This window comes from Poecile atricapillus, chromosome 3, assembly GCF_030490865.1.
Source record: "Poecile atricapillus isolate bPoeAtr1 chromosome 3, bPoeAtr1.hap1, whole genome shotgun sequence".
Taxonomy (NCBI): Eukaryota; Metazoa; Chordata; class Aves; order Passeriformes; family Paridae; genus Poecile; species Poecile atricapillus.
Window position 1 is genome coordinate 99,421,691 of NC_081251.1, and position 11,860 is coordinate 99,433,550.

Consider the following 11,860-nt stretch of genomic DNA (forward strand, 5'->3'; position numbering starts at 1 on the left):
CAGAAAAATATGTATCAGGACTTTCTTTCCTGACAATGCAGGTATGGAGAAGACTCCAGACTACTGTGTAGCTCTGAAGACTTAAGGCATTTATATGTTATTTGAGACCTGTGTTTTGAAATAGTTTTGCCTGATCTGTTGCATTTAAAAACTAAGAATTTCTGTTTATAATTAGCAATTTTTTTCACTAAATCTACCTGATATTTTGGATGCGGATTATGTGGTTGTCATATCCATGATCTGAGTTAGTAAAAAAAAAACCACCTGTTTTTGGTTTTTTAAAATTTTTTTTCTGTTGTTGGCTGAGGTTTGAGTGTTTTTCCAAAACAGAACTGGGAGCTCTATGTGCTCTTACCTGATTAATTTCAGAATTGTTTCAAGACACTGATTTCAATAAAATAGAAGGAAAACCTCATGTTGGATGTTCCTTCAATACCACATTAATTAGTATTGGCAATCTGTTTTCTGACTTCTGTTGGTATAATATTGCTTTGGCCTTGCAGGTGGAGGGAAGACTTCAAATTGATTGATTTTTAAAAAAATATTTTGTAATTTTACGTATTAAGAGTTGTTTTCTTAAAAAAGATCAGATGCTGAGCTTGCTTTGTACATAAAGTTTTGAGATATTTTCTGCTTACAGTTTTAATAGGGTGACTTTGCAGAAACAAAACCAAATTCCAGTTCTATGCAGAATTATGAAACAGTTTTTAAAGTAAATAAAGTAACACGTATTTATTTGAATTTTACATTAAGAAAAAATGCTAGAAATCAACATTTCTTTTTAGTTAGGTTGCCCATGCATGCATTGCCATATAAATATACTTTAATTCCACACCCTATGACGGCTGTGATGAGGAAAGGAGTTGCACAAGAGTGAATGGAAGAGGAATGAGCAGTGTGTGACATCCTGAGGACATCCTGGAAGTGACCTTGTGGGGAGAATCTGCAAGCACTTGCTTGTGTTTGTGTTTGTATGTGTATATATAAATGTCTAAATCACAATTTGTTCCAATGTACAGATTCTGCTTGAGATACTCCTGTAATGGAATGAGAACAATTTCCCAAGTGAGCTGTTCAGTGTTTGGGTCCTGCATAACTTAATGTTGACTTGTTAACCGCATTAGCTTAGAAATTTCACAGATTGATCAATTCAAATCTATTTTCAACTATCACACAGGACAATTTTGGGGGTTGCTCTTCCAAATAAGAAGTTAATCTAATAAATTAGCCTATTGTGCCACCAAAGACCTATCGCATTTCTGTTATTTATTAGAGTGGAATCAATATTTCATCTTCAGAAAGCTGCAGGTGTTTGTCATGTTGTACATTTTTAGGCATAGGTGCAGACATTGCAAGTGCCTAAGCATCTGAGCAGCTCCTTTCTTACACAAAATGGAGGTAGAAACATTTCTGCACTTTATGAGGAGTGCTAAGACTGCCTGTAAGATTTTATTTTGTTTTCTTACTGGATCTCAGTGTTGGTCAGACTTGAGAGCTTATTTTCATTATGGTCCCTAATAATTTAATTATCAGGCTCCCCAGAGTTGTCTGTATCTTTTGGGACCCCAGAATTCCAGGATTGTAGACATGATCCAGGTAATCCTGTTCTGCCTCAGCAGATCAACTTTGCCAAAACTTGTAGAAACAAAATTCAAAGAAAATGTTTCTGGTTGTTCTATTTCAAGCACAGGGGAATTTCTCAGCCTCGTATGAGGCCCTGAACTTAAATCCTTTGCTTGCTCCATCCATCCAGTCTGCTGTAAAGGACTGGAATGAGAATAAGAAGCTCCTCTTGTATTTTCACTTGGAAATATCAGCACTTAGACAGCGCTTTCCATCTTACTACTGTATTCAAGGAAACCTCCAGAAAGGGTGCAGAATTCTGAGCTAGTAGCTCATGCTGTAGAAAGAAAACCTTGAAATGTCTGGCAATGAGAAATGTGCACATCTGCCATGACTTTTCCTGATGATGATCTTTTGTTATGCTGCTCATCACGGGAACTCAAATGCAGATGCGAAAATTGTGTTCCAGAGTTTCCAATTCTTGTGCTTATCTTTTGAAAATCAAATTGTTCAAGTGATGCATATGGAGGGGAAAAAAATCAGGCTACTATAGAAGAATGCAAATAAACTTTTTTTTTTGCATCTTGCCCATTGAAGAATGTTCTTTGGCCATGCAGTTTTGCGTGTACGATGACTTGATGGAAATTTGCTGCAGCTCACTCCAGATTTATGTGAAGAGGAAGCACTGTCTAACTGTAATTAACAACTCAAATGCAAAGATTAATATAATTTACTTTGTTATGGTTTGATTTTATGGGGTGTTTTTCTATGCACAGGCTAGAATTAGCAGTCCTAATTATATGATATAACCTTTTCTACCTCCAACAGTTGGGTTTTTTTCCATTTGACAGCTGTAGCCCACAAGATGATGGGAAATACTTCTGGCAAGAATGCTGAAATTAGGAATTCAGAAAAATTAAATTTTGTGACTGACTCTTCTAAATAATATTTGCATATTCTGAATTGTGCATAGGGTGCTCAATAACAACATGCCTAAGTGGGACAGACCAAAACCTTTCTGTCTCCGGGTTATGGGGTCCATTGTGACTGCAGGTGGCTCAGTGGTGTTTGAGGATGGCAGAAAAGGGAGTTGGCTCAGGTCTGTGCAGTGTGGGGCAGCGCTGGCAGCACCTGAGAACACCCTTGACAAAGGGCTTGCTCCAAACCTGGACTACCCAGCAGCAAAAATGACAACAGAGCTCCTGATGCCAGGCCATCCATGCCTTGGTCCCTCCTTTTGTGCTCACAACCATCTGGCAGGAGGCTGCCTGCTGGTATGCTCTGGCTTTGGAAATAGCATCCCTCCTCCAGAAGAGGATGATTTTAGCACTTCTGGGAAGCATAAAGCTGACTGTCTCCTAAACTGTGCCCCAAATTTGACAGGTTACCTACTGAGCTCTGTGCCAAATAACTGGATGGCAGATATTGGATCTACGTGGAAATTACCGATATTTTCCTGTTTCCTGCGCTCTCCCCTCACTGTGATTAATAATTGCAGTGAGGGAAAGGGCACAGTCACACAAGAACAACTCAGGCAACCAAACACACTGGGTTTATTCCTTTGATTTCTTAAGCTCAGACTCGCACGTTATCAAAAGCTTTTTGCCAGATCTAAATTTAATGTCATGACATTTTAAGGTTATATCATTGAGCTCCAGAGACAGCTCTCCTAGCTTCCTGCTCAGCCTCCCTTTCAGGCTGTGATAAATGCTGATTACAGTCTCTTGTGTCTTGGGGGTTCATTCCTTCCTCATTATATCCAGAGAAGCCATCTGGATTTCTGCTCCCCTCGAGTAATCAATATGTCAGCCAGGGTCAGTGCTGTGCTGGGCAAAAGGGCATCAAGGTTTATGTTTGTATAAAGAGTTGCAAGACCTCCCACAATTTATTGTGCCTTTATGGCATTTGGTATCACCTAAATAGAGAATGAATATAATAAATATGAGAAATAAATTTGAGATAATTCATTATAAGGTGTGTTATAAAACTTACTTCTAGTAAAACTAACAAAGTTGGAAAGAAACAAGTTTTATTTCAGCAAATGTGTTAATGGACTTTGGCTCCAACAGCAAACTTTTGTAACAATAATGAAGTGAAGCTGAAAAAGTCTGTGACTGAAATATCACATGTACTAAATTTAAAGCTTGAATTCTCTTGTCAAGCAGGAAACCCAGCAGAAGGATTTAATTTGCTTTTAAAAAGCTTTTTCTGACAAGTGCATTTTTAAATTAAAGTCCTGAAACTGTTAAAATGCAGGGTTTTTTCTTTTGACGGAGACAAATATGACATCTTCATTTTATGATGTGTCTCATCTCTCTTAGGACATGACATTCAATTAAAGGCAGTATTAGAAAAAAATGGTTTTCTGTAAAAGAAGCATACTAAAGGCATTCTTTGCTCTGCAAAACTGTAGTTTTCTGTATATTCTTCAAGCTATCAAATAGGTGATTGGTAGAACAGTCATTTTTAGTGTAATCAAAGAATGATTTATAGTTTACTTGCAATCCCAATAAGACTGTTAAGTTATAGACAGATGCTGCTGTGTGTTTATCACATATATTTGTGATAGATGTACCTGCATTTTTAACAATAGGTTATTATTGACATTAAACATTGAAACTGTAGAAATCAACAAAATGTTAGTGTCAAGTAAATTTCTGATTTAATGGGGTTTTCAGGTTTTTATGATTTCCCATTTTGCTCTGACAAATATATGTGGGGTTGTTTTTAAATTTAATAATCTCTTTTTCCACAATTTTACACTTTTCCACAATTTTACACTTGCACATTTCTATGATTACATTGCTGGGTGGAGCAAAACTATCACCAAATTCATCGAGGAAAAAGACAAAACTGTCATCCCAGAAATAGCACTGGACAACATGGTCACTCAAGGACGTATTTCAGTGTTGCACTCCTGTCCTGCTGTGTCTTTACTGCAAAATGATGCAGTAATTTTATTGTTTACCCCCTATAAAAAATAATCCATATGCCCTGAGGGACAATTAAATGTTGCAGCAAGGGGGTAGCATGATTAAATCTAGTCTTATTCCAATTTTTTTCTTCCATTTACTGGTTGAAACTACAAAGTAAATATTAATGCAGTGACTTAGAGTAACTGGTGTCTAACTGTTCACTTGTATTTTTTCATGGTCTTTTAGGAATCTTTAACAATAAAATTTAAAAATTAAAAGCTTAGCCATATGTATATTTTTACACAGATTGTAAATATAGTCAAAGATACAATGAAAAATATTCAGTACCAAATAGTGAAGGATGGGAACCCTTCAGTGTGAAAAGCCTGTTAAAAGCTCCACAGAATCATTACACAGGCTTAATAATTTGCTTCAACAAAGTTTGGAAAAGTGACAAAACTTTTTCTATAACCACAAAAAAATAAAAAAAATTAAAAAAAATGTTGCAGACATTTCTGTTCCTTAGAGATTGTGAAAAGTCTCTGATGGTGGTGTTGGACAGCTTAAGCAAGCAGTAAACATTTAAATGGTGTCTGGTGATTTCAGCTGAGTCAATCTAGTTTTCATTCAAGATTCACCTTCTAGGTAGCCTTGCTATTTAAAGATTGCAAAGTGTGCTGGGGGATAATCAAGGTGAAGCCCAGATGTAGCTGAAGGATTTTCTTTAAGACCCTAACCCACACATGGAGGTTCAAGAACATGTCTGGAACTCCTGGATCTCTGCTTATATTTTCCAATGAATGACAGCTTTACAGAAGTTTCAGAATTGGGTTTTGCATCCAGGAAATTGATCCTGTTTGACCTGAAGGCTAATTAATATCATAACCCATGGGTTCCATGCATTTTGAATTTCTGTAGCATGACGGCAAAATTATTTACCCTCTTACTCTTAAAACTGATTTAATGTTTCATGTTCTATTTGGCTTCTAATATTCCAAAAATACCAGCCAATTACTGTATATTTTTACAAAACCATGTGAAATGTATTGAAAAGTTGTAATCTATTACAACTTTTATTTCTTTCTATTAGTTTATTGCAGTGAAATATTTGAATATTATTGACTTCTTTTCTCCTGCTTTATTAATTTGGGGGGGGGGGGGCGGGGACTGGAAAAGTGTCCTGATGAATTGCAGTCATTATCAGGAAAACTTCCTATCTATTTACATGTACTTTGGCAACTACAGTTGTTTTGGGATAAAAGGATGAGAATGAAGATGATTTTCTGCTTTGCATAAACACTCTGCAAGAAACTCTGACCAAAAAAATAAAAAAACAAGAATAACTTTTAATAATTTTGTGCATGACATATTTGAAGAACTATCCCTTCATATTTTTATGTATATGAAGCATACTACATGTCACTCATCAGCAGTACTGTGTTTCTGCTATGCTATTCAATTTTTCCAAGACCAAAGCCTTCAATTAATATGTACGATTGGTTCTTAAGGCCTTTCATCTGAATATGATTTTGTACATTTAAGAAGAAAATCCAATAAGTAATTCTCTCTCTACTTTCAAATCCAGTGTCAGATCATCTTCCACAAACCACATCTGTCATTATAAGGATTAGACACAGTCATATCCAAATTAATAGCATGGTTGAGAATAGGTAGAGAATAGGGTTATATCAGCCATGGTTTCTACTTTGATGGATATTTTTTTATGCTTGATGAACATCGTTCTCAAAGCAGGAGATTATTAAATTCTAATAAATTTTCTCCAAGTTTTGTTTAACAACTCACATAGTCCAATATGTCCAAATAAAAAATACTGGTAGTAGAATCTGAAAAACACTTGGATTCTAAATCTGATTTTCAATGAGAATTACAGCTTTTGCTCTCACATTTGCCTCTAGACTTGTATGTAAAATCATGGGGTTATAAATTACTTCACTTCTTTGGGTCTCAAATCCAAAAATGATCAGTGTCAAAGGGTTACTGCAATGGCACCGTGGTCAAAGTTAGCTGAAAGGATAAAGCAGAAATCATCTGTATTCTGCTTGTTCCTCATCATAAGCAGCTTTTCATATTTATTCATGTGAGCCCTCAGAGCCTCACGGACTCCTGTGTGTTGGAGAAATCCAGGGTTAGCTGGGAGCTTAACTCAGCTCCTTCTCCTTCCTCTCTCTGAGACACGAGAGAGCAAAGGCGTGAAGGCTCTTTCTTTGACCTAACCATGGCAGACAAACTGACAGTGTTCTGACATTGAGCTCCAAAGGCTCCTGAAAGACTCTGCCAGATCTTCTGCTTCTGTCCAACCCTAGAGGGAAAAAAACAGAAACAATTGCTTTTTGGGGTTTGTGAGTTCTGTTTCTCTAATTTTCAGCAGAGCTTAAATAAATATGAGGGGTTGACATGGATCAGTTCTTACCTACATACAGAAAACCACAACTGTTTAACGTGAGACTTGGAATCACTAAAATTTCACTCTGTAGCCAGCTGCTTCTACAGTACCTCATATTTTATCACAGAATGGTGTATCAGACAGAAATCTTAACAAATATTGCTTTATGGTCTGCTAAGATAAATCAATGTAGGTGACAATGCAAATGCACTACCAATGCAAATGGTAGTGCAAGTGGTTATTTAAAAACTCATTTTTCCTACTTAGCTGTAATTTTGATAAGGAATACATTGAAAATGTTTTCTGTTAAAAGCAGTGATAAAAGTTCTTGTCATTTTGGAAACCATAAAAGAATCATAACAGAGCTGAGAAAACAAACTTTGACATCTAGAATTTTTTGACAGTTAGGCAAACGATGGTGGTGGAATGTTACAGATATAATAAAATAATAAAGAAAGTCAGAGTGGTGATTTATCAGCTCTATTTTAACTTTTAACTTTGCATGTGGCACAGAAATCAGCACGAAGCTGCCTAAATGGATGTTTTGACAAGTGAAGTTGTTACATAATATCATTAGTTGACTTTAACTTTGGACCTCATGATCAATCTTTATCAGTCTTTTTGAGAGCAATTCTATTTCCTAGAGAAGGAAATTATCAAATCTCTGATCACTGATTTTCTTTACACTGGGTTGGTTTTTTTCCAGGCTGAAATAACTCTCAGGACCCTTCCAAGAACCTTGCATGTGTCTGTATTCCAAGTGAGTCACAAAATTAATTTGTCTGTGATTTCCTCCAAACCCTTATGAATCCACTGCAGGAGCTTGCTGTCATACACTGAGTACCAGCCTTGCTTTATCTTTTTATAGCAACAGGACAAAATCCTTTAAAGGCATTCCTTATCTTTTAGTGTCAGATGGTGGGATGTGCTAAGATTTACATATTTCATTAAAGAGAATTTCTCTGTGGTGTAAATGGCTTGTGCAAACATGTTACAAGATCATTAAAAGGAGCCCTCTGCACCAGTCAAGGCTCATTCAGAAGAGCACAGGCAAAAACGGGACTGACACTTTCCTTCAGTGGGATGCATCTGCAGGTGGAAACTGCAAAGCAGCCATTTGAAACTCCACTTATTTGTTAATTTGCAATGCGCTCCCACCGAGCTTTAACAAGCTAAACCTGAATTCACAGTAATCAGGACTAGTTTTACCCAGTGCTTTGCTCCTGTCAGGGTGCTGGCTTGTCCTCAGTGTTAAACCATCACTCTGTCTCCCTTTTGTGATGTCAAATGCCATAGAGCACCTGGAAAGAAGCCTGAAGTGTAGCTTTAGAAGTGCAGTTAAATGACCACACAGGAGGGTTTTGGGGTGCTTGGGGAGGTCCTTTCACTTCTTGAGTTCTATTTGGGCAACTTAAAATTGGGGCAATTATTCATTAGCTGTGCTAAGTTCATCTCCACTCACATTGCTCAGAACCTGCCTGAGGATGGAAAGAGAGAGACATTTCTGACCTGACCACAGTGAGACCCCCTGGGGGCATCCACAGCCAAGGCAAACCGGTTTAGGATCCCTTCTCAGGAAATTCAAATTCACTTCTTCTAGCCAGCATGGGGAAGCCCTTCATTGTTACTTCACTTGCCAGTGTCCTTTCTTGATGCTGCCTCTTTCAAAGCAGCAACAAAAATCGATCCTCCTGTTGCTGATCTGCTCATTTGGGACAAGATTATTATTAGGACGCATCCTCAGTTTCTCCCTATGGTGGACTGTGAATTTTATCTTAGTCAGGAATGAATCTGCTGTTGGTTTTTCCTGGACAGCTCCAGCTTAATTTAATCTCCTCAACTCCATACACACCCTATAATTCTGTTTAGGAAGTAAAAATCTTTCAGCAGGAACCATTGCTGCTCTTTTTCCACTGAAGAGATATTTGGATGTACGTGTGTACGTGAGCAACACATCTTCATCATCCAGGTACTGACAGCAATTGTTCTCATCCTTATGTCCATTTTCTGCAAAATATTAATATTTTGGTCATCTTTTTTTTTTATTCTGGATTACAAAATCTTGTAGACTTTGATGTTGCTATTAAATGTGTATTGTCCCAGCATGCAACTACTACAGTTATCCAAACCCAGTGACAAACGTATCCTGTCAGACTGGAGACCAATTTCTTTTTCATGACCATAAAGCACATTCCTGTCCTCTGCTGATACTTCCCTGATGTAGGAGGAAGGCTGCAGGACGCTCCCTGGAACAGCAGCTGAGAATAAAGGAATTGCACAAAGCAGGTGTGAAGCACAAAGACCTTTATGAGAAGAGGCAGGCTGGGAGAACCAGATGTAAGATTTCAGCAACTATTTCACAGGTTCTCTGCCTGTTGCTGTTTTAATCTGTTACTACTTAGAAGCTGGTTTTGTTGATGGGATTTTTTTTTTTATGGTGTTTTCTTATTTTCTCACTTATTTCACTTAGAAGAAGCTGTGAAAATCGTGTATTTCTGTAATAGTGCACACACAGGCACAACACATGACTAATTTGATGGAAGAAATTTCAGGCAAGCATTTTCGTGGAAGAGCTTATGAATCAATCCCTCATGGAATATTCTGTATTTTCTCAAAATAGAAATGTATCATGGAGAGACCTGATGCAGTCTTAAACACAGTATAGAAAACGCCATACTGCTGTAATTCAGTAAGTCATGTCACCTATAGCATAATTATCATTTCAGTATTAATGAGGAGTTTTTATAAAGTCATGAGGAAATACTTTCATCTGGTTCCATTTGTTAAATGGCATAAAGCAACACCAGGTACATTTAATAAAATGGTTATAATGGAATAGATTGGATTTTTGTATCACTTCTTTTTTTCCGAATTACATCTGTGAATAGAGACATATGTTATCAGAAATACTAATGAATGCAGCAGAATATGTATTTTACACATCTATAAGCTATTGGAGCCATGTAGATAAATGGGGACTCTGCATTACAGTAGTATATAGGTGACAATTTCAGACAGAAGATGCTTGGCTAGCAGACTTTTACAGCTCAGATAATGGCTCTTTATAGGCAAAAATTGCTGTAAATTGTCTGGACCATGAAAAATCAATTGGAGAAGAACTGCAGCCAAAAAGAACTTCATAAGGTACAGCTAATGTGGCTCAAATGATATAACCAGGCCCTTTCTTCCAAAGTTAATGAGGTTTGCGGTAAACTACAGCTTAGATTGCTGATGAAAATGAAGAGGATGCTGAGCAATTTTTGTTTCCTAGTGCTCTGTAAAATACTAACTTCATCAAAGGAACTGAGCACATAAAGACATGAGGTTAAGCAGGGACTGGAAATGTGGGGCTTTGCTATTAAAATAAATACAAAAATTATAATTTTTGTCTTAATATTTAAGGAAAGTATCTGTATTTCTTTAGGTCAGTGTGGGAACACTGACATTTATAACAATGTTTTTACCTGATTATAACAATGTCTTTACCTCATTATAACAATGTTTTTACCTGAGGTTCAGAGGTGTAAGATTAGCATTTTTGTCCAAAGCTTAGGAGACATTAAAGTTGTTCTTTTTACCTCCTTAACTTAAGCAAGCAAACCCACCAAAGCTTTCAAGTTTCAGGAATGCCCTGTGGGAACTGTACAACAAAATTTTTCATTTTGATTTTGTTTAGTTTAGGAAGGGGGTGCGGGGAGGGGGATATGTCACAACTGATCACTTGGGCTGTGATTATTTGTTATAAATTCTCACCAGGCTGAACAAAACCACCAGGCCATGGGTCAGGAGCTCTTGTTCTTTACTGTGTGGTCATTCAGCTGCAGCAGCAGCAGCCCACTATTGAGACTCAAAAGGTGTTGCTGAGGAGCCCCTAAATTTATACCATAGACTTCCAAAAGTGGTGGTTAACAAGCCTTTAATTTTGTACTGTACACTTCCATAAACTCTCAGCTCCTCACAGGAAACTTCCCAAAGGTTTATTTTGGTTCTCAGCCTGGCTAGGTTCCATTCCCTGAAGGCTGTGATAAGCAGATATAAACACATGCAGAAATCGCTGTATGATTCCAGTGTTCACCTTTTGTCTGCAGGATCAGTTTGCTTTCAGAGTCTTGACAAGATTATAAAATTACACACAGAAAAGAGCATGAAATAGTTCTGCTTTGGTTTTTTTACATCATCATTTGAGCAGCCTTGCATGAGCATCATCTGCCTTGCCAGTTAGAAAGGCTTTTCCATTAATAGTTACAATATGAGGGGGATTTTTTAAGCTATGTTGCCAAAAGCAAATGGTTTGAATTTGAATGTGGCTTTGAGTTCAACATTTTTCCCTTCCTCTGGGCATTAATTTCTGCTTATATCCCCCATCTAATAAATGGATCTACCATTTATTAGAGCTCTTTTCACAGGAATTCACTTCATCTGATTCTAAGCTTTAGGTGGATCCCCTGTCTGGTCAGTTCATTAACGTTAAAGTTTCTGCAGTTTGAAATACAGGAGCAAGAAGGGCTTAAGTCAGGCTGACTAAACCCAGTGAAATCCAGCTCCAACAGGGAATAAAGGCGGCATAAGGAAGCTCAGAAGCCCAAGAAGGTCCTGGGAAGCTTTTCCTAGAGGAAGGGCAGAAAAATCTGTGATGAGCACAGCACCAAGTCACTTCCATTTGCATTTCCCAGGTCCCCCACGAGAGTGCTGTCCCCCAGTTTATGCACGAGCGTCTTTCCCTTCTTCAGCCAAGGGTCAGGAGGGAACTGAAGAGCACAAGGACACAGGGAACTGCTGCCCTCTTCCAGTCCTTTATGCAGAGGGCAGGGAAACCGATGGTTGCCGTGGAAAAACGTGTTCTTCCAGCAGCAAGGCGGGTGCTGCTCCTTGGGAACACAGAGCTGACAGCGTGCAGCAACAAGTAAATAACCTGCTCCACCCAGCGTCTGCAGGTTGAGATGCAGCACTGGGGGAGACGGGAAAAGGTTTTGCTGGA